The sequence below is a fragment of the Lissotriton helveticus genome, chromosome 9 (genome assembly GCF_964261635.1).
Source record: "Lissotriton helveticus chromosome 9, aLisHel1.1, whole genome shotgun sequence".
Lineage (NCBI taxonomy): Eukaryota > Metazoa > Chordata > Amphibia > Caudata > Salamandridae > Lissotriton > Lissotriton helveticus.
The window spans coordinates 955,851,715-955,871,863 of record NC_136070.1 but is presented as its reverse complement, the minus strand read 5'-3'; the positions used below and the strand labels follow the sequence as shown (position 1 = coordinate 955,871,863).

The following is a 20,149-nucleotide window of genomic DNA, read 5'->3' as shown; positions in this document are numbered from 1 at the left end:
CTTTTGCTGAAAAAATGGATTTCTACGAACTAAATCGGAGCGCTGGTTTTAAACTTTACCAAAAATAATTTTCTGAAACTCTAGGTTTCATGCAGCTGCATTGTGTCCAAGCACTTTTACCTCAACCTGCAACAGCTGAACTACCTACATACAAGTGGCCTCAAAGATTCATGCGTTTCAAGACCGTTTCTAAAGCACGTTGTGACGGACATCCGGTGGCACCGGAAAAGACGTCACCCAGGAAGTAACGTTACCTGCCTGTGCCGACAGTTTTAGAAACACGCGAGGATCGAAGAGGTACACGAAATTGGAGAATGGATGCTCGTCTTTGCCTTTTTTAAATGCATTATTCAGTAACTAACAACTTGAAGATCTCGCATTCAGTCTCTGTTTCCGAATTTATTTGAGGTAAAAGCGTGGTCAGCTAAATAGTGGGATCGGATTGTACTAACAAAATGGCGACCACCCGGTAATAATTGAGGAGTTATTGGGTATTTATCATTCTGGCACTGCATCATCGCGTCTAAACTATTATTTCAATCTGCAGTAGTCTTCTTCCTCGTTTAATTGTGGCTTGACTGAGCATACTTTTGGAGATAAGCACAACTACGTTTTATTTGACCTAAAACCAGTTAGCTCTAATTTTTCTGATGGCTTTTATTGTCTTCAGTCTGCCGGATCCGCCCTTGTTTTGGGTCGTGTTTATAAGATGACGCGCCTCTAGTCATTCAGGTAGAAGTACGGTAAATGAATACGGCGTGTTATTTCTTGTTTATTAGGCTTACAGCTGGCTTTGTCCTAAACAACACACACTTGTTTAAAATACCCCTCACACACCAAAAGGGCCCTTGGTGTCATGCTTCATCATCGGGGTCTTCCCGCCCGGCTGCCGGACGGGGCAGTGCTGCGACAAGCGACTACGCTGGAGCACCTTTTAAATTGTGGGTGCTATGTGAGTGAATGGAGTGAGTGTCAGTGGGGTCAGGAGTGATAGAGAGGTGATGTTAAAAATACCTGGCCTAGTGATAAAAAAGACTGTTTAATAAACACTGGCTGGTATTATTAAAAAAATTATAGTCGGAAAGAGTAAGCGGGTTTATGAGCTTACTTTCCTGTGTGGGTCGACATGTTTCGGGGCGCCATGCCCCTTCGTCAGGACCGGGGTAAGAGATCCCCCTGTCACTCACCAGTGTGTCGCCACAATGGGTGTATTTACAAAAAAGTGAAGAAAAGATCTATGTGTATGGATATAAACTTTATACTCTAATACACATCCCTTTCTAAATAAGATACTCATGTAGTATGCTTATTATGGTGAGGAACAGTGCCTCATGAGCCAACACTAGATCGAAGGGTATTTTAGGGGTCTAATCAACCCCCAGCCTCGTTGTGCTCCTTCCTCCGTCCGTGGCCTCCTTCGATCTAGTGTTGGCTCATGAGGCACTGTTCCTCACCATAATAAGCATACTACATGAGTATCTTATTTAGAAAGGGATGTGTATTAGAGTATAAAGTTTATATCCATACACATAGATCTTTTCTTCACCTTTTTTGTAAATACACCCATTGTGGCGACACACTAGTGAGTGACAGGGGGATCTCTTACCCCGGTCCTGACGAAGGGGCATGGCGCCCCGAAACATGTCGACCCACACAGGAAAGTAAGCTCATAAACCCGCTTACTCTTTCCGACTATAATTTTTTTAATAATACCAGCCAGTGTTTATTAAACAGTCTTTTTTATCACTAGGCCAGGTATTTTTTAACATCACCTCTCTATCACTCCTGACCCCACTGACACTCACTCCATTCACTCACATAGCACCCACAATTTAAAAGGTGCTCCAGCGTAGTCGCTTGTCGCAGCACTGCCCCGTCCGGCAGCCGGGCGGGAAGACCCCGATGATGAAGCATGACACCAAGGGCCCTTTTGGTGTGTGAGGGGTATTTTAAACAAGTGTGTGTATTCCAGAGTCATCAGGATACACACTAAAAACCCCCGTGAGGTGGACCCTTTTGATTACAGTTACTTTTGCAAGAGGAGGACGTGCCCACCTCGGTGCCACGCAGCACTACCTCTTCCTCCCCTTTTTGATTTCCCTACTTTGTCCTGGACAAGTCAGCAGACCGACCCAGGACTACAGTACAGAGAACTTTATAGCATTAAAAAAAATGAACCACAAATTTGTGATTTGTAACCCTAAGGGTACAAGAGTTTGGAGTAATGTATACATTTATGCATTCACAAATGTGTTTGTGAGGCACATAATGCTTCTACACGAAACGCCCTACCCAACAATTAAGCCGACATAGTGCACACATAATCTTTCAGATCTAGAGCTGTGGACTAATGTGTTTTTGAATGATCTCTCTCCTAAATATCACATTGTTAATCAGAACCAACCATTTTTGTATGTTCTATGGTTTGTCATTGACATCCACGCTTTACTCATAGCCCCATGCACACATTTCCCTTTTCACCACATCGGAATTTTGCTCATTGAAAATGTATGCATTCTATTTCCGTGCTCCTAATGTTCATCAACAATTCTTTTTTTCCTGATGATTAATAATGCCTCTTGTATCTTTTACGTTTTGGCTTTTCAGGTCTGTATCTTGATTGCGCTCCTATCACTTTCGGGTCAAGTTCTGCTCCATAAAACTTTGAAAAACATACATCTTCCTATCTGAGACTTCTAACCTCTGATAGTAAGAGGGTATGGTTAGGTCGAGCCTGAGCCAGTGAGCAAGTGCTGCTCTGGTGATGATCTGTTGTAGTTCAGTACTGGAGAGAAGTCCTGCCCACTCCCGCACATATTTGTCATTGGCTTGTGTCTTTGTCCTTCGTAAATGCTGGCTTCTGATTCCTAAATAGGCTTGTTAGTGCCTCCTTAGTACGGCCATGTCTTCATTTGTAACCTCCCATGGCTACTTTACTTGGTTGTTACACAGTACGTGTACTATTTTATTTATTGAGTTTCTCCTTTAGGCACGACGACATGCAGTGCTTTATTCAGCGGGTGAACAAAGCAAACACGAGGAGATGATGAAGGCAGTGCTGAAACTTTTAAGACACTCACCCCCAGTCACAGATCTGGGTTGAATACATTATCATTCTTTGGCTCACTTCGCCACCTCAGCTCAGACCCAGCTATATGCAAATCAGTCTTGACCCTGTGCCTCATGGAAACAGTCCAGCCCGAACTGCCAAGCCAGGTCTTCCCTGAACCGGAAACAAGCATCCTGGGACCGGTTTCGGGGTAGCACCCCATATCAGCCAGAGTAGCTTGAATCCAGTGACAAAGTGAGCAGGGGACCCACATCTAAACATACCCTGCCAACTTAAAGCAAACACGAGGAGATGATGGACGGAGCTCTGAAACTTTTCAGACACTCACCCCCAGTCACAGATCTGGGTTGAATCCATCATCATTCTTTAGCTCACTTCGCCACCTCAGCTCAGACCCAGCTATATGCAAATCAGCCTTGACCCTGTGCCTCATGGAAACAGTCCAGCCCGAACTGCCAAGCCAGGTCTTCCCTTCACTCTTAGGTTGACGGTGTTCATACTGGACCTGTGGCATGTGTTCATTCCCTTGCAGTCCCGGTGCCTTCAGCATGCAATGCCAGACGTGTAGCCGCTCTGTGGGCCCGGGCAGCGTGGGAGCCGCGCTGTCCCTGGCCTGAAGGTAGGGCTCGGGCACCAGATGGGCAGCTGCAGACCCTCCTTCCACCCATCACCCTCATCTTCTAGGCATGGATGCGGACGTAGGAGGGGAGGGGGCCTACCAGGCACCAGATTAGCATCCAAGGAGTGAAGAGAGGGGAGCAGAGGGGTGATGGGGGACTCCTCTGTTTCTCCCTCACCTGAGGGGGAGACAGCGTCCCCGGAGCAGAAGCAGCAGCACAGGGCGAAGAGGCACCATCACAAGCACAACCTGAAGCACCGGTACGAGCTGCAGGAGATGCTGGGCAAAGGCATCTAGGGCAAGGTGAAGCAGGCCATCGTGAGGTTCTCCGGCAGAGTGGTGAGTCTGCAGCGCAATGCATGCATATACGATGCTGTACCGCACAACAACACAGCACGTTGGAATGCACTCTAGTGTTATGTGTATCTGCAAAGTGCAAAATCACCTGCGAGGGTATCGTGACGCTGAGCAGGCGTGTGTGCCTAGCCCTGCCTATGGTAGGTTAGTTAACCTAGTGCAACAAGGTGGACTGAAATACATGCTGTGCAAAGTAGTACAGCACTGTGCAAGGCAGTGTAACACAGCATAGTCCAGTACACTACAAAACGTGCTATGCGATACAGTACAGTTCAATCATCGTAGTAAAAGAATACAGGCAGGACTGTGCAATACAGTTCTGTGTAATTCACAAACTGTACAGAGCATGCAGTGCAGTTTTGTAGTGTGCCTTTCTATAATATAGAGCAGTACAGTACAATACATTGTTAGTGTAAGATGTGTATTTTGCATCCAGCCATTCCCCTCTGTTTTTTGGCAGTTCTCCGAGTTTGCTGCAGAAGTTCTCTCTCGTTATTGTTTTACAAAGTGTCCCATTCGTGCTGCCCCCGCCCCAGTAACAACCCTGTAATTGCACTTCTGTACAGATCCAACAATGTGAGAGATGCGCCTGCTGTTTTATTCACACAATCTTTATATGCCTACTTTAATGTTTACAATTTACCACACACGCACATGATCTTCAAAAGCTGGACTGTCAAATAACTGGAGGCAAGCTACCCTAGGTGAAGAGGGGTGAAAACCTGAATCCGGGCCTAGGATGCTTGTTTCCAGTCCAAGGAGGGCCTCGCCTGGTAGTTCGGGCTGGAGTGTTTCCATTGGACACAGGGTCAAGACTGACTTGCATATATTTCTGGGTTCCAACTGGAATGGCATGGTGGGCAAAAAACAATGGATTTAGGCCCAGATCTCTGTATTGGGGTGAATGTATGACATTGTTCTGCATTCTGTCCATCAATTGTTGTTTTTGCATTTGTCACCCCGAGTGGGACGGGTATGCCCAGATGTGGGTCCTGTACTCTTCATGCCACTGGAGTCAAGCTATCCGGGCTGAAGAGGGGTGATACCCCGAAACCGGTCCTAGTATGCTTGTTTCCAGTCCAGGGAGGGCCTCGCCAGGCAGTTCGGACTGGACTGTTCCCATTGGGCACAGGGTCAAGACTGATTAGCATATCAGAAAATCCCGATCTGCCAGAGACATTTTGCTCCAACCCGCTCGCTTTCGAAAAAAAAAAGCTTACAATCGGGCCTTCTCAGGGGCTGCTCCAAGAATATGGAAATCTCCCCCACCCAACCACAGAAGAATCCCCTCACTGACCTGCTTCAAAAATGATGCCAAAACCTTCCTTGTGGGTAAATTTCTTGGCTAATATTGCCTCAACTGCTTCTATGGCCCGTCCTAGGGCCGTCCACTACCTCCCTTCTGACTACCGGGTCACGTGAAACATCAGAAACTTGGGATCTGGTCGAATAATTGTAAACATATTCTGTAAATATGGTATCTCGCTTTGAGTAATTGGTTATGTATATTGTAAATAAATGCTTCTCTTTACCTTATGTATCTAGCACCCCTCCCTCTTACTACTCGAGCTGTAATTGGTCGATACTAAGTCTGTCTGTATATTGCTTTGCTCTCCTGTAAAGCGCTCTGATACCCTAACGGGTCAAGTTCACGCTCTATAAAACACATAAAATAAAATAAAAATATGGCTGGGTTCAAACTGGAATGGCATGGTGAGCAAAAAAACGATGGATTTAGGCCCAGATCTCTGTACTGGGGTCAATGTATGACATTGTTCTGCATTCTGTCCATCAATTGGTTTTTTTTTGCATTTGTCGTATAACTGAAGTATAAGAAAAAGTGATGGATGGAATGCTTGAATTAAACCCCCCCTGAAAGCAAAACAGAACTACATGGAGGCAAGGAAAGGTAACTGCGAAGGAAGACCTGGTGGTTAAAGATGCTTTAGATGGTTACTAAGCAGGATAGCTAGACATTTTTCAGTTTGTGCTCTTAGCCATCTTGTATCTGAAAGGTTACTTGTCTATCTCATAGAACATAGAGCGTTTTTAGGTCGAGCCCGAGTCAGCGCACATTCGCTGCTCTGCAAGCCATGCTGTATTGGAGTATGGACTTGAAGCCCTGCCCACTCTCCGCCCATATTTATTATTGGCTTGTTATTGTCCTTCCTAAATGCAGGCTTCTGATTCGTTAATAGGCTTGTTAGTCCCTCCTTAGTACCGTCTTGTCTTTATTTGTAACTTCCCATGAGGACTGACCCGTTTACTTCGGTTGTTACACTGTACGTCTTATTTACTCTGTAAGCGCTATTTTCTTTAATGGTTTCTCCTACTGCAGGTACCACATGTTTTCCTGCAACATTCAGCGCGCCATGCGCGCTTTCACGGTGCGCTTTTACAAAACAAGCATTTGGAATGCAATTGGTCTCGTATTTCCGAGAGAATAAGCTATTAGCATCGTAAATGAAAATGCCATTTATTTATGTTTTAAAAAACAAAATATAAATAAAAGGCATTGTCATTTACAATACTAATAGCTCAAACTCTCGTAAATGCATTGCATTACAAGTGCTTGTTTTTTAAAGGCTCTAATGTGATGAGGTCTTGTTTTTTCAGTTTTATGGAGCAGAACTTAGCCTGAAGGGATTAGAGCGCCTGTTCAAAAGCATCCACAGGGTCACATTTGTTTCCCCTTTAGGTACGAGTAGCTTACGTGATTTACTGATAATCACAGATGTTGAGTGGACCCCGAGCTTCGACCCTGGTTCCTCTGTTCCAAAGACAGTAGCTCTTGCCATAACACCATATCTTTTCGTGTACTATCAGGTAGTTCCTGCAAGTATGACGCATACTTATCTGTGCTTCCAATTTACTAGGTTAAGCCTGCATTTTTGGCAATCCCTGTCCATATGGTTTCCACAATAAAGGCAGTCCTGTGACTTTTTTTCTAGGGCACATATATCTACCTCCCAGGTCGGATTGGGATCAAAATTAGACTAGTCCACCAAACGAAAAAGTGGCCCACACTTATGCATAATGACATTTACTAAAATGTTGCTTATTTAGTATCGTGGGAGTTTTTTCCTCTCTCAATTTCCTTTTCTCCTTTCCTCTTTTGTCATTCTACTATACTTAAATTGCATGTCTCTTTTTTTCCGTTTTGTTTCCACACTGCGCCCCCCCTCTCATTCCATTTTATTACTCCCCTGCCAAGTGTATTCTCCCTCCCCTTTGTCATTTTGTCCCAGGATGAATGTTCTTCACAGTAATGTAGGCCTGGGTGGTGAACTCCGTTCACGGAGTTTTCTGCTCTGTGTGGAACTTGCGGAGTGTGGAAAACTCTGCTCTGCGTAGTGCAGCAGAGATTTTTCCCCACTCGCGAATGGGTAGAATGTCTACCCGAGCGGCAGGAAAATCAGCACAAACTGCAAATGGCACTGCACTCTGCCACTTGCGGAACTCCCCTGAGTTTTTTGTCACTTCGCACAACTACACCCAGGGCTGCAGTAATGTAAAAAAATTGTTTTGGGTTGTGAAAGTTTTGTTTTTGCTTAAGTGTGTTGTTTAGTTATTTTTAACTTTTCTCTAATTGGAAAATGGGAGCCCTCTGCAGTTTTGAAGATGGCAAGGTGGCAGCAGATACCTGAGGCTCATCTGCCTGTTGCTGGAGACAAAGGTAGAGGCTCTTAAAAGGCTACCACGTGTAATCTGACTCCCTGCACAACCTTTTTTCACTCCAAACCACGTAACATTAGTGCTAGCTGTGATGCTCAAAAACAGCAACGCCACACCTTGAGGCCTCATTGTCCCGCTCAGTGACTCAGGATGGGAGGAGCCCCATTACATGCTGTGCCGGCTCAGTTTTGTCCATTTTCCTACTGTGCATGACAATGACCCCCAAAGGGTCTGTACTTGGTCATATTGTGCTCTGGCCTATGCTCTAGGCCTTCAGCAGCCTTTCGGGTTGTGTTCAAGAGGTCAAGGTGGCACAGGCAAATGTTGGAAGTTTATTTGCAGCTGAATACAAAACGGTCCACCAGCTGGCCTTTGCCACAGGCCTCTCGGGTAATGGCCGAATGCCCTCCTTGCCAGTCCGTCCCGGTCTACCACGATTTGAGGCTGTATTCTAGGAGCACGCCTGTTTATCACCTCATGTAGGCTATGTTGTTTGCAAAGCTATTCTTAAGTCATTGCTCGGTCAGTCTACTGGGGCCGTGACATTTCCAACATTACATAATGACCAGTGATACAAACATGGTGGCAATAATAGCGGCTATCTTTCCATTCATCCGACCTTCCACTGGTACCTTGATACTTGGGAAGTTTTGAAATGCATGTTTTATTTGACTAATGTTTTTCTAAATAGCACATTGCGACTATAATAGTGCTCTTTGCCTTGGAGACACAGATTTTCAGTCTTGCCCGTGGTAAGGGGCACAGTGGTGTCAGTCATAACGTCTCAGCTGTTCCTGCAGCCCCTGCTACCCTTTTCGCAAAGTTAACCAAACAGCTGTTTGGATCTCCACAACTTTGCTATCAAGTACTTCAAATGTCAATGGCTGCCATCATGTGTTCAGTAAAAACATATATGTGGATGTCGAAGTGGTTAAAAGCAGTGTTAGAATATTTTGGCCTCCTACATGATTGTTTCTGAACCAAACCTCTGAGTTTCCCACATCAATGTACGAGCAGCACAGGACAGTTATTTTTTTGCATTCTGTGCATTGTGGTCATGTTTATCAGATTATAAACTGGGACTAAAGGTACAGAATACAGTGTGAAACCAGACCTTGCAAAGCAAATAGATCTGACGTTGGCTGTCGGCCTTCTGGCTTTGGCAAGTGCTAGTCTTGTATCTTCATGTCTTTTGCAAAACTTTGTTGTTTGCAGACACTTGAGGGTTCTTGTCAGTCTATAGCTAAAAGTAAAGATTTTTTTTGTTCTCAGGTGGCACGCTTGCTATAGCAGTTGATGGCACTGAAGGAACTTTGTTATCTCAGAATGTGTTTCTTGTGAAAGGGAAGAATGATTTTACAGTGTAGTTCGCAATTGGCTTAAGTGTGCTGACCCTTTGGTCACTGTATGTTGCAGTGGGTGGGACAAAAATGTAAATGACACAACAGGCCAGTGGAAGAAGAGGCCTGGCTGAACGCCCTTCACAGTTTAAATCTATGACCTATATAATTTTAGTGAAATCATCAGACATAAACACACCTAGGCTGGATAACCTATATAAGAAAATTATTATTGAAACTCATTCCGTCACCTTTTTTTTTTTTTCCTCTCTCCAACCTTTATTCTCTTTTTTCATCTTATACTTTTTGTCAGTCTTTCCTCTCAACTTCTTTTGTTTCACCATCTTTTCATCACATTTTTGTTATTCCTACAATGTTTCACAGTCTTCCTTTCTATTTTTCATTTAATCTACTTAATGAAGCTCTCTTTGAGGTTAAAGCCTACCAGACAGCTTCTAAAGACATATTGGGGAGATTCAGAAAACTGACAGGAATGCATTCGCCAGTTGCTTACTATGCGCTTTGTTGTTTGTAACTCAAATCTTCTGGCTTTCTATTAGCTAGCTTTATTTTATTTAGGCTGTCCAGCTTGAGTTTTCCTCTTCTGTTGCCCAAACCTTTTTTACTGTATTTTTCCATAGATTTGCTTCCTGGCCTTGAAACCATGTTCTCATCTTATCACACTTGCTGTGATTCAAAGAAAGAGGTCAAATGTCGGGGTTTCTCTTCCAAGGAGCATGGTGTTTATTTTTCATTTTCTGACTTCAAAGTGAGAGAATTTGTGACAGTCCTGCTAGTACCCATTTAAGAGGAGAGCATGTTGCATGTGGTTTTATTTTTGGAACACAACAAAAAAAGAACTGCTGATTTTTCAGAATAGATCAGAATTAGTACAAATGAAGCTCATTTTTTGTCATTCTGAAGTGTGGTAGAAACAAATATTTGAATACGATCAAAACACACCAAGACAGTAGTTGATAACATTTTTACACATAATCTGCTGTATGCAGTAAAACCGTATTCCGGTGCTAATGTAATGGTCATTTCAATTGAAAGTGTGTTGTCTTTAATGGCAGTGGGCTACCACACTATGCATACCCCACACTACGCCACACCACTCTGACATGCCACTCCACTCTAAGCACCTCCACTATAGGACACTCTGCAACACGCCATGCGACTCACCCCACTGCACTCTACCCCACTCCACTGAAAACTAATATAACCCAAATTCCCCACCCCATTCCAGTTCACAACAATATACCCCACTCCACTAAAATCTTCCATACTCCCTTCTACCCCACTCCAGTCTACTCTACCCCACGTCACTCCATCTAACCCAATCCACCCACTCTACCACACTCCACTGAAATCTATACCACTCTCAGGGATGTGGAATTCCTATAGCCCGACGCCCAGGACATATTGTTTGGGGTCACGGGCAACAAGTTTTAATGTGTATTTTGTCCTTGGGACAAGTAGGCCCAACCCCCTGCACCACAAACCCTTTGGTTGCCAGTTTGCAGTAGCACATTAAGGGCCAGGGAGGGGCACTTCCTGAAGTTAAGTTATTATTTGTGTGCCTATGTTATTGCTGTTCAAACTTGTATTCATGGTTCATTAATTGAAAGCCTTTATTAGGGTAAGCGCTCTAAGTAAATGTAAGTTCTGACCGCACTACTGACAGTGGTTACAGTATAAAAATGTGTACTCACGGTTTCAAAGTTTAGCAATATGAGGCTATGCATAATGCCCCCAGAATGCTCTACGATTAGATGCAAATATTTGCAGAAGCTGGAGAGCAAGATTAATGACTCTGCTTTCAATATAAAATGTTCCTAAAAAAATGAAAGTAGGAAACAAAAACATTTTGCTAAACTACTGTGAAATTTCAGGTACCGTTTCTTTGAACCATCATTTAGTAAAATGTGTTGATGCATGCTAGTATTTCGCAAAAATATTCATATTGGAAAATCTGTGTAACCAGTTTCAGTAAGATTATGAGAAACATAACAATAAACAAGCATTGGCAAAGCCAGTAGGTCTGAAATTAGTGGTCAGCTTTTTAGTTTTGCCAATACGTGACTTGTTTTGGCATGGTTTTTGTAAAGCCTTCTTGATGTGAGAGCTGCTCGGCCCTCACTATTATAACAAACATTGGCAAAAGCAAAAAAATAATTGGTCTAAAAAAAGCACACACTGCCACATTAGTTACTGCCACTGAACAAAACTACTTTGTGTGCCAATATACTCCTCATGAAAGAGCTTAATGCCGTCACTCACAGTGAAGCCAGCCGATACAGAGAGAGGGAGAGAGAATTTTAACAAACGCAAAAGGTTGTGGTTAACGCCAGACCAAATTAGGGACACTATTTTTAAAGAAAGTCTCAAAAGTGCACCCTTGGTATATGAAATGAAATGAAATGAAATGAAAATAGGTTTTATAAAGCGCAGAATAGCTGCCCGGAGGCGTCCCAGCGCTGAAAACTAACAGGTGTTGCCCATAGGGCCAAGTACAGAAGAAGCAACTTATTTGTTAAACAGGAAAGTTTTTAAATTTTTCCTGAAAGAAGTAAGGTCTGAGTTGGACCTAAGATGATAAGGTAGGCTGTTCCACAACTTGGCCGCGTTCAAGGAGAAAGAGCGACCTCCTGCTCTGGATCTCTTAACCTTTGGCACTACTGCCAGTAAGGCATTAGTAGATCGAAGTTGTCTATTGGGAAGATAGGGGGTGATTAAGGTGCGACTAATTAGTGGCCCAGTTTCCCAAAAAGATTGATGGGCAACACAGAGAGATTTGAAGCTGACCCTGTCTTTCACGGGAAGCCAGTGTAATTTTTTCAATCCTGCCTTCACAGAGGTCCTACGGGGGAGCTGGAGCAAAGTTCGGGCGGCACAGTTCTGAATTACCTGCAACTTTTTCAATGTGGAGTCAGGGGTACCAAGGTAAAGCGCATTTCCAAAATCCAACCTGGCCAGTATTAGTCCCTGGACCACAATTTGTCTGGCCTCAAACGGGAGTAATGGAAGAATCTTCTTCAGCATTCTAATCAGGCCAAAACAGGTGGCAGATAGTACAACGGCTTGATGGTTAAACGTCAGGGACTTGTCCAACCAGACTCCCAGGCTCTTGATGGCATCCCTGGGGACTGGGGGGGTACCCAAGCAAGCCGGCCAGATGTGATTGATCGTGGATGGTGCTAGATGTCCCAGCATCATGACCTCTGTCTTGTCTCCATTGAGTTTGAGACAAGACATGGTCATCCATCGATCAATCTTGCTCAGACATTCGAGCAGGTCCACTGTACCCACAGGGTCTCCGGCCCGCGTGAGAGAGACTACCAGCTGGGTATCGTCCGCGTAGGTAACGATCTTAATACCATACGGACGGACGACCCCAGCCAGCGGTCTCATATAGACGTTAAACAACGTCGGGCTTAATGAGGAGCCCTGTGGGACTCCACAGTCTAAAGGCTTGCTTGTAGAGATGGTTGCTCCCTCAAAGACCTGAAATTGCCTGCTGGATAGGAATGAGCGGATCCACTCCAACGCTCCTCCTTGAATCCCAATCTCCCCGAGGCGTTGCAACAGGATGGTGTGATTTACAGTGTCAAAAGCGGCACTGAGATCGAGGAGGACGACTGCCACCGATCCTCCTCGATCCAAGATGCCCCTAGTTTCCTCCAAGACCGCCAAAAGAGCCGACTCCGTCCCATGCTTGGGGCGGAAGCCGGTCTGCGAGGGATCAAGGAGATTATTTTCCTCAAGGAATTTGGTCAAGGTATATGTCCTTGCATTAACTGCAGCTATATGTCTTTCATGAATTTACAAGAATTTATAGAAGTAAGGCAAGAAATGTACTCCTGGAAAATATTTGTGAACTGCAGTTTATCATGAGCAAATATGCATATGTAGATTTGCTCATGGGAAAACCCGAGTGTTTGCAACGTCATTTTCCCATCAACCACTTTTTTCCCAACTCTGGAAGAAGGTTTACGTCTGCCATTGTCAGGAGTAAAATTTCCAGCATTTCTCTGTATGGGAAAAGATTAGAGAAGAGTTGTTGACAACCCTTAAAACATGCAAGTTAGTAGATTTGCACAGACTTAAAGTGCATTCCAACCCTGGAATTATTGCTTACCACTACCTTCAGTCCCAGTATGTTGATCTGCAGAAACGTGGCAACATAAAGGGATTGCTAGTATTAAAAAACTACTATGGTATGAGCCCTGGCATAATCAGAGAGGCTATCTATATAAGAGCTCTTATATAATGAGATTGCTGCCATAATTTGTCGCCGAACCACATGGCACCAAAGGGACAAGTGGATTTTGTTACAGGACAAGTAGATTTATGAAGCAACTTGCCCCATGGACAAGTAGATATTTTAATAAATTCCACACCTCTGCACTCTGCTCCAGTTTATTCCAATCCAACACTCAAATCTACCCCACTCTAATCCAACCCAATCCAATTTTCCACACTCCTTTCCAATACTCCACACTCCAAACTCCACTGCAATCTATCCAACTCCTCTCCACTGTAATCTACTCCACTACAATCTACCTCACTCCAATTGACCCCTTTCCAATCGACCGCAGTCTTCCCGACTCCATTCCAATCTACCATACTCCACTCAAATCTACCCCAATCTACTCCAATCTTTCCTACTCCAAGCTACACGTATCTACTTCAGTCTAATGTACCCCACACCACCCTAATCTACTCCACTACACTCCAATCTACCCCACTCCACCTCACTCCAATCTCGATTTAACTTCAATCTATCCAACTCCACTCCCCCACTCAATCTACTCCACTCCAATCTACCCCAATGCAACGCACTCCATTCTTCCCTAATGTATCCCCCTCTGCCCCAATGAATCCCACTCCACTCTACCTGATCTATCTCACTCTACTCTACTATATCCCAATCTACCCCATTCCACCATTCTACCCAGCTGCACTCTACCACTCCACCCAAATCGAACCCAGGCCAATCTACCCTACCCAGTCTACCCCAATTTGCTCCTCCCCAAGCTACACCACCCCAATCTCCAGTACTCTAGTCTACCCCACTTCACCCCATTCCAGCCCACTTCACCCAATTCTACCCCCACGCAATTCCAATATACCCTACTCTAATCTACCTCAGTCCACCCAAATCTACCGCACGCCACTCTTTCCTAATCAATCTCGACTGCACTCCAATCTATGCAAATCTACCCCACTCCACGCCTTTAACTTTTAGCCATGCTGAGCAGCAGCCACACTGGTGTACAACATGGCTAATACACATTGCCAAAGCAATAGTTCTTGTTTAGGTGAGACCTGTTGGCTTTGCTAATGCTTGTTGCTTTCCAGTTATGTGCCACTTACTTTTGCTCACATGCTGCTTTGTTCTTTTCTGTAAGAGGGTGATAGATTCTGTGTACAATGGTCACTTTGCTGTCTGCTGTCCAATTGCAATTTGTGATCAAAAATTCAAATATAGATTATAAAATGTATACATAAATGCTATGCATTGCCAGAAATAGGTTATGTCGTTTTTGTTTTATAAACTTAACGTGCAAATATATTTAATTGTTTTTTAATCCTCAGGCGTATGACAAATTCCTAAATCGATCGCAGATGACTCAAAGCTTCATCAGTTTTACAAAGCTGCATGCAGAAAGTGCTGCTCAGACTGGAGATCAGAAATACCAGTCAATCACTTGACAATACTAATCATTATTGGCATTGCACCCAAAGCTAAAATTACATGTGGTGCCAGATAAAATACTATTCCAGTGGTAATCTTAATTAGACCACTCTTCTAAAGTGGTGTGGAATTTCATAAAATATCTACTTGCCCATGGGGCAGGTTGCTTCATAAATCTACTTGTCCTGTAACAAAATCCACTTGTTCCTTTTGTGCCATGTAATATGGCGACAAATTATGGCGGTAATCTCATTATATAAGAGCTCTGATATAGCCTCTCTGATTATGCCAGGGCTCATACCATTGTAGGGTTAGAATATTAGCCATTCCCTTATGTTGCCATGTTTCCGCAGATCTACATACTGGGGATGAAGGTAGCATCAAGCAGTAGTTCTAGGGTGTGAATGCCCTATTGAGACTGTGCAAACCTACTAACTTGCATGTTTTAAGGGTTTTCACCAACTTTTCTCTAATCCTTTCCCATACTGAGAAAGGTTGGAACTGTGCTGCTGACAATGGCAGATGTGAAACTTCTTCCAGGGTTGGAGCGAAAGTGAACTTGTGAACACTTAGCCTTTCGCATGAGCAAATCTAATCATGCATATTTGCTCATGCTAAAATGCAGTTCACAAATATTTTCTAGGAGTACTATTTCTTGTCCTACTTCTGTAAGTTCTTGGGAATTCACGAAAGCTGTATAGCTGCACTTAATGCAAGGACATATACCATGGGTGCACTTTTGAGACTTTCTTTAATAATTTGGTCCCTAATTAGGACTGATGTTAACCATGACCTTTTGTGTTTATTAAAATTCTGTCTCACTCTGAGTGACAGCATTCTTCTCTTTCACAAGGAGTATATCGGCACACAAAGTAGTTTTGTTCAGTGCAGGATCTACTGTGGCAACGTATGCTTTTTGAGCCAAAAACACTTATTGTTTTTCCCATGTTTGCTATAATGGTGAGGGCCCAGCAGTTTGCACACCAATAAGGATTTACAAAAACCATGCCAAAACAAGTCACACATTGACAAAACCAAAAGCTGACCACCAATTTCAGACCTGCTCGCTTTGCCAATGCTTGTTTTTTTATGTTTCCTATAATCTTATTGAAACGGGTTACACTGATTTTCCATTATGAATAACTTTGGGAAATACTAGCATACTACAACAAATTGTACCAAATGACGCTGCAAAGAAATGGTACCTAAGAAATTACAGTAGTTTAACTAAATGTTTTTTCCCTTTTTTATGTGAACATTTTATTTTGAAAGCAAAGAATCATCAATCTTACTTTGAAGCATACACATATATTTGCATCTAATCAGAGAGCATTCTGGGAGCATTATACATAACCGACTTTGAAAACGTGTGTACATATTTTTATACTGGAACCACTATCAGTAGTGCAGTCCGAACTTACAACATTTACTTAAAGCGCTCACCCTAATAATAAAGGCCTTTGCATTAAAAACTTGTTGCCCTTGACCCCAAACAATATGTCCTGGGCATTGGGCTAAAGGAATTCCACATCCCAGTTCTGTGTTGTATCTGAGGAGCCAGGCCAGCTTTCATCTTTCTCCCCAGGGATAGGCATTTTAGTAGGTCGGAAGTGCCAGGACTTGCCCATGCCTGCATCGCTGACGACGGGAAGAGAAGCAAGTACAGCTACAAGAAACCTTGTGTCTCAGTGCCCCTGGTCTATGTTCGCATCCAGGAGGGTGCTTACATGGCCAAACTGGTGGTTACACATCCCTGCTTAAACCCCTTCCTTAACCCCTCCATAGTCCTTCCTATCCCCCACTCCCCAGTAGTATTTCCCATTTTCCAACCACTCCTCTCTGTTCCTCACACGTTTACTTCTAATATGTATACTTAATCATGGGGAGAGTCTGCAGTCAGAGGAGGGTTTCTGGAGGGGGGATGATGAGATCTTTGCACAGAAAAAGATTGGAGAGGCGTAAACACTGCACATAGGTTTGTGAATAGCATTTTGTAGCATGTCAAAACATATTAAACAAGCATTTACAATGCAACGGTTTCGCCTTTGGAAATGTTAAAGCTATTTGCAATGTAAATGACAATGCCATTTATTTATCTGTTTTCAAAACCAACACATAAATACAAATGTTGTCATTTACAATGCCAATAGCTCAAACTTTTCCAAAGGTGAAACCGTTGCATTTTAAATGCTTGTTTTAAAAGTGTCTGTGAGTGGAAGGAATTGGTTTGCACTGTATACCAAATCCCGAAACTAGACAGAGTTTGGTTGCTGGTGGGTAATAGCTTTTATATGCCCTATACACCACCATTTTTTCTGGTTCATGGCACTTTAACATGTGTTAGTATCGCCCAATTCATTGGTGTACATTTATTCAAATGGAAGGTTGTGCCGGTTAAGTAGGAATTGAAAAAATATTTATTGGAAAAAGTATTATATATATATATACATACACACACACACACGTAGACAACATGAACGCACACAGTTGTTCAATGTCCAGTTTTACTGACGTTTTCGTGTTCAGTGCTTTATTCATGGCTTCTACTCCTTTGGTGAATCTGGAGCTATGCTAATTTGAATTTTTGACACAAACTGAGAACGTTTTGCAAAAAAATGACCAGCACTTGAACTGGAGATCTCACTTGAAGTAGTTCTGCTGCTGTGCATCAGATTATTCCCTCGGTGATTTGAAGAATGGGAAACAAGAGAGGCCTGTGTATCAAAACTAAAGTAGTCCACACTGACAAATCACGATTCGAGACTTTTCACAGCACACCGTTTTATCAGTACAAGGATGGGATACTTTCGGGAAAACTGAAACTGACATTTAAAAACACACTGAGCCTGTCACAAACAGTGGAGTGTGATCAGTAATATGATGAGGGACTATCGAGATAAACCACTAAACTAACTTGGGGACACGATCTGCAGCAGATCGTGAATTGTGAGACATGTCAATGAGCTTTGTCCAACCCACGGGTCAGGAGAGGGGCAAAACAGCTAATAATGGCGTAAAAATACAGAGGAAAACAGGCCCCTTTTGACTGATGGGCCTGTCATCGGTATCTCTTTTTCAGCTGTTCCTCCTTCCACATATTGCTACCCAGCATGACATCCTCTCTCCGCTGTCCCATGCAGTGCCAGCAGGCAATCCTCCGATTACAAAAGTTCTGAACAGTTACGCATAGGTTAAATACTGTACATAACCGGGTGCTTCTGATAAGACACTTTTAAGGTTACGCTGTTCCTCCTGGAGTCCCTGTGATTATTTGGTCTAGTCTTCTGATGGTACAGTCAATAACATTAATAGCAATAATTTGTTTATACAGCTTCACTGACAGTCTTGTCACTTAATCAATCAAAACTGAACGTACCTGTCCTCGGCATGTTGTCAAAGCCATTATAGTCAGAATTCGTTTTTATTTGGGGATGTGGGGGGTGGGTGCTGGAGGGGGATGTGAAGAATATACCAAAGATATGGGAGGGTTATGGCGACTGAGTAATACATTACAAGGAATAAGACAGAGCGTAGATCCCACCCTAAAATGGGTAAGGCCCATCTGCTCAGAAATTAGTGACCCAAATTTAAATATGTGGGATCTCAGGCCAGCTCACACTTTTCTGAACTCTCACAATCCGGAGCCGTCCCCTCTGCTCTTACCTTCTAGGGTCACTTCCTTCCCGGCCCGCTTCAGCGCCTGCACGGCTTGGTCATGGGTGGCCTCGCGGAGGTCGCAGCCGTTGACGGCCAGGATTGCGTCGCCCACGCTCAGCGCGTGGCTTTGCTCCGCCGCCAGTCCCGGGAAGATTTTGGAAATCAGGATAGGCATGCGGTTCTCGCGCCCGCCCTTGATGCTGATGCCCAGCCCGCCGGACTCCTGCTTGAGGACCCGCACGGTGCGGACGGGAGAGTTATCCGCTCCCCGCCCAGGGCTCTCCGGGACGCGCCCAGGGCTCCCGGGGGCGCCCCCGGGACTCCCTTCCGTGCCATTGGACAGTCCCTGCCCCTCGGAGCCGGGTTCGGCGGAGAGTGCGAGGGTGTCCCCGTTCAGCTCAGCCAGCACTCTCACCCAGCGCTCCCGCAGCAGCATCTCCAGGAGGCCCTGCTTGGAAGCACGGGTCCACACGGCCATGGCCAGCGGCTCAGGGTCTGACTCCCGCCAGAGCCGAGCGCTCCGCCTCCCGCCGGCAGCTCCCACAGAGCCGCTCTGGCACAGCAGCGGAGACATGCGGAAGCCCTCAGAGCCCCGCCCTCTACTGTATTCATTATTCATGAGATGTTTCTATATTCATTATTCATAGCAGGGTGTAGCTGCTTTGGAGGAGCCATGGTGGCTGAACGTGACCCGCACAGTGTTCGTACAGCCCACCCCTTAATCATCATTATTCATGAGGGGGTAAACGTCCTTCAAGCATTTCCATTTCCACTAGTACAGTACAAGTGTGCCCCGCCTTATCATCAATATTCATGAGGACGCGGAGCACTATCTCGGTGACAAGAAACCCCGCTTCCCGATGAACACAAAGAAAGGACGAACCAAAAAAATAATGATCGTACTTGGGGAACAGAGATGAAGGACAAAAATGTAACCCAAACTTTACTCCACAGAAGAAAGACTGCTCATTTCTTTCATGAAAAGACAAGTCAGGTCCCGGGCCGTGCTGTGATTGGCTGACGTCACGGGGTGTCCCGGGCCGGCAGCCAATCACAGCGCGGCCCGGGAAATGACGTCACTGGGGTGTCCCGGGCCTGCAGCCAATCACACCGCGGCCCGGGACACACGTCAACAAGGGGCGGGGCTTAAAAAAAGACCCAGAAACGCCCCCGAATCGCGTTTTCTCTGGAAAACGTGATTGGCGGCCAATCTCTTCCAATGGCTAGCCTCCATTTATGGAGCTAGTCAATGGAAGAAGGGGCGGTGTCAAGTCGCCACTATAGAGCTAACATTAGATTTCGCCCTTGGGCGGAGCAACTGCTACGCAGTTGCAACACCAGGGCGAAACCTAAAAATGCAGTTTGTGACTATGCCCGTCAGTGTTTTGACAACCAGATATGGCTATGTTCAACATCAAATGATCTGCCCGACAGTGACACTTATGCTGCTGCTGTGTTCACTGATGTGCACCATCTTACCTTCAAGAATAGTTCACAAGCAGTGATAGTGGCAGCCATCATGTAAGCTGAGATTTAGATGTGCATAAATTATACGGAATTGTATAGAATAAGCCTGCAAACCTACTTTACTTTGCATGGTGACCAAGGCAACCTTTTTTAGGACTTCTTTGTTGTAATACAGAGTAAATGTAGTTCATTAATTGTCTCGACTGCAAAAAGGTTTTAACATAACTTTTAAAAATATGAATGAGCAAAAGAAAAAATGTATA

The 20,149-nt window shown here is 44.4% G+C and overlaps 1 protein-coding gene and 1 pseudogene across 6 annotated transcripts in view; one reads left to right on the top strand and one right to left on the bottom strand.

Moving 5' to 3' along the window:
- Positions 1-217: 217 nt before the first annotated feature.
- Positions 218-20,149, top strand: part of C9H3orf62 (chromosome 9 C3orf62 homolog) — a 217,094-nt gene continuing 197,162 nt past the window's right edge. For 3 of the 6 annotated variants that reach the window (XM_078661224.1, XM_078661223.1, XM_078661228.1), the window contains exon 1: positions 226-297. The gene's annotated coding sequence lies outside the window, so the exon portion shown is untranslated. Of the gene's footprint in view, positions 409-20,149 lie in introns of all 6 variants that reach the window. The other 3 variants (XM_078661225.1, XM_078661227.1, XM_078661226.1) reach the window with 3 other exon arrangements.
- Positions 16,319-19,406, bottom strand: LOC144783083 (beta-2-syntrophin pseudogene; annotated as a pseudogene).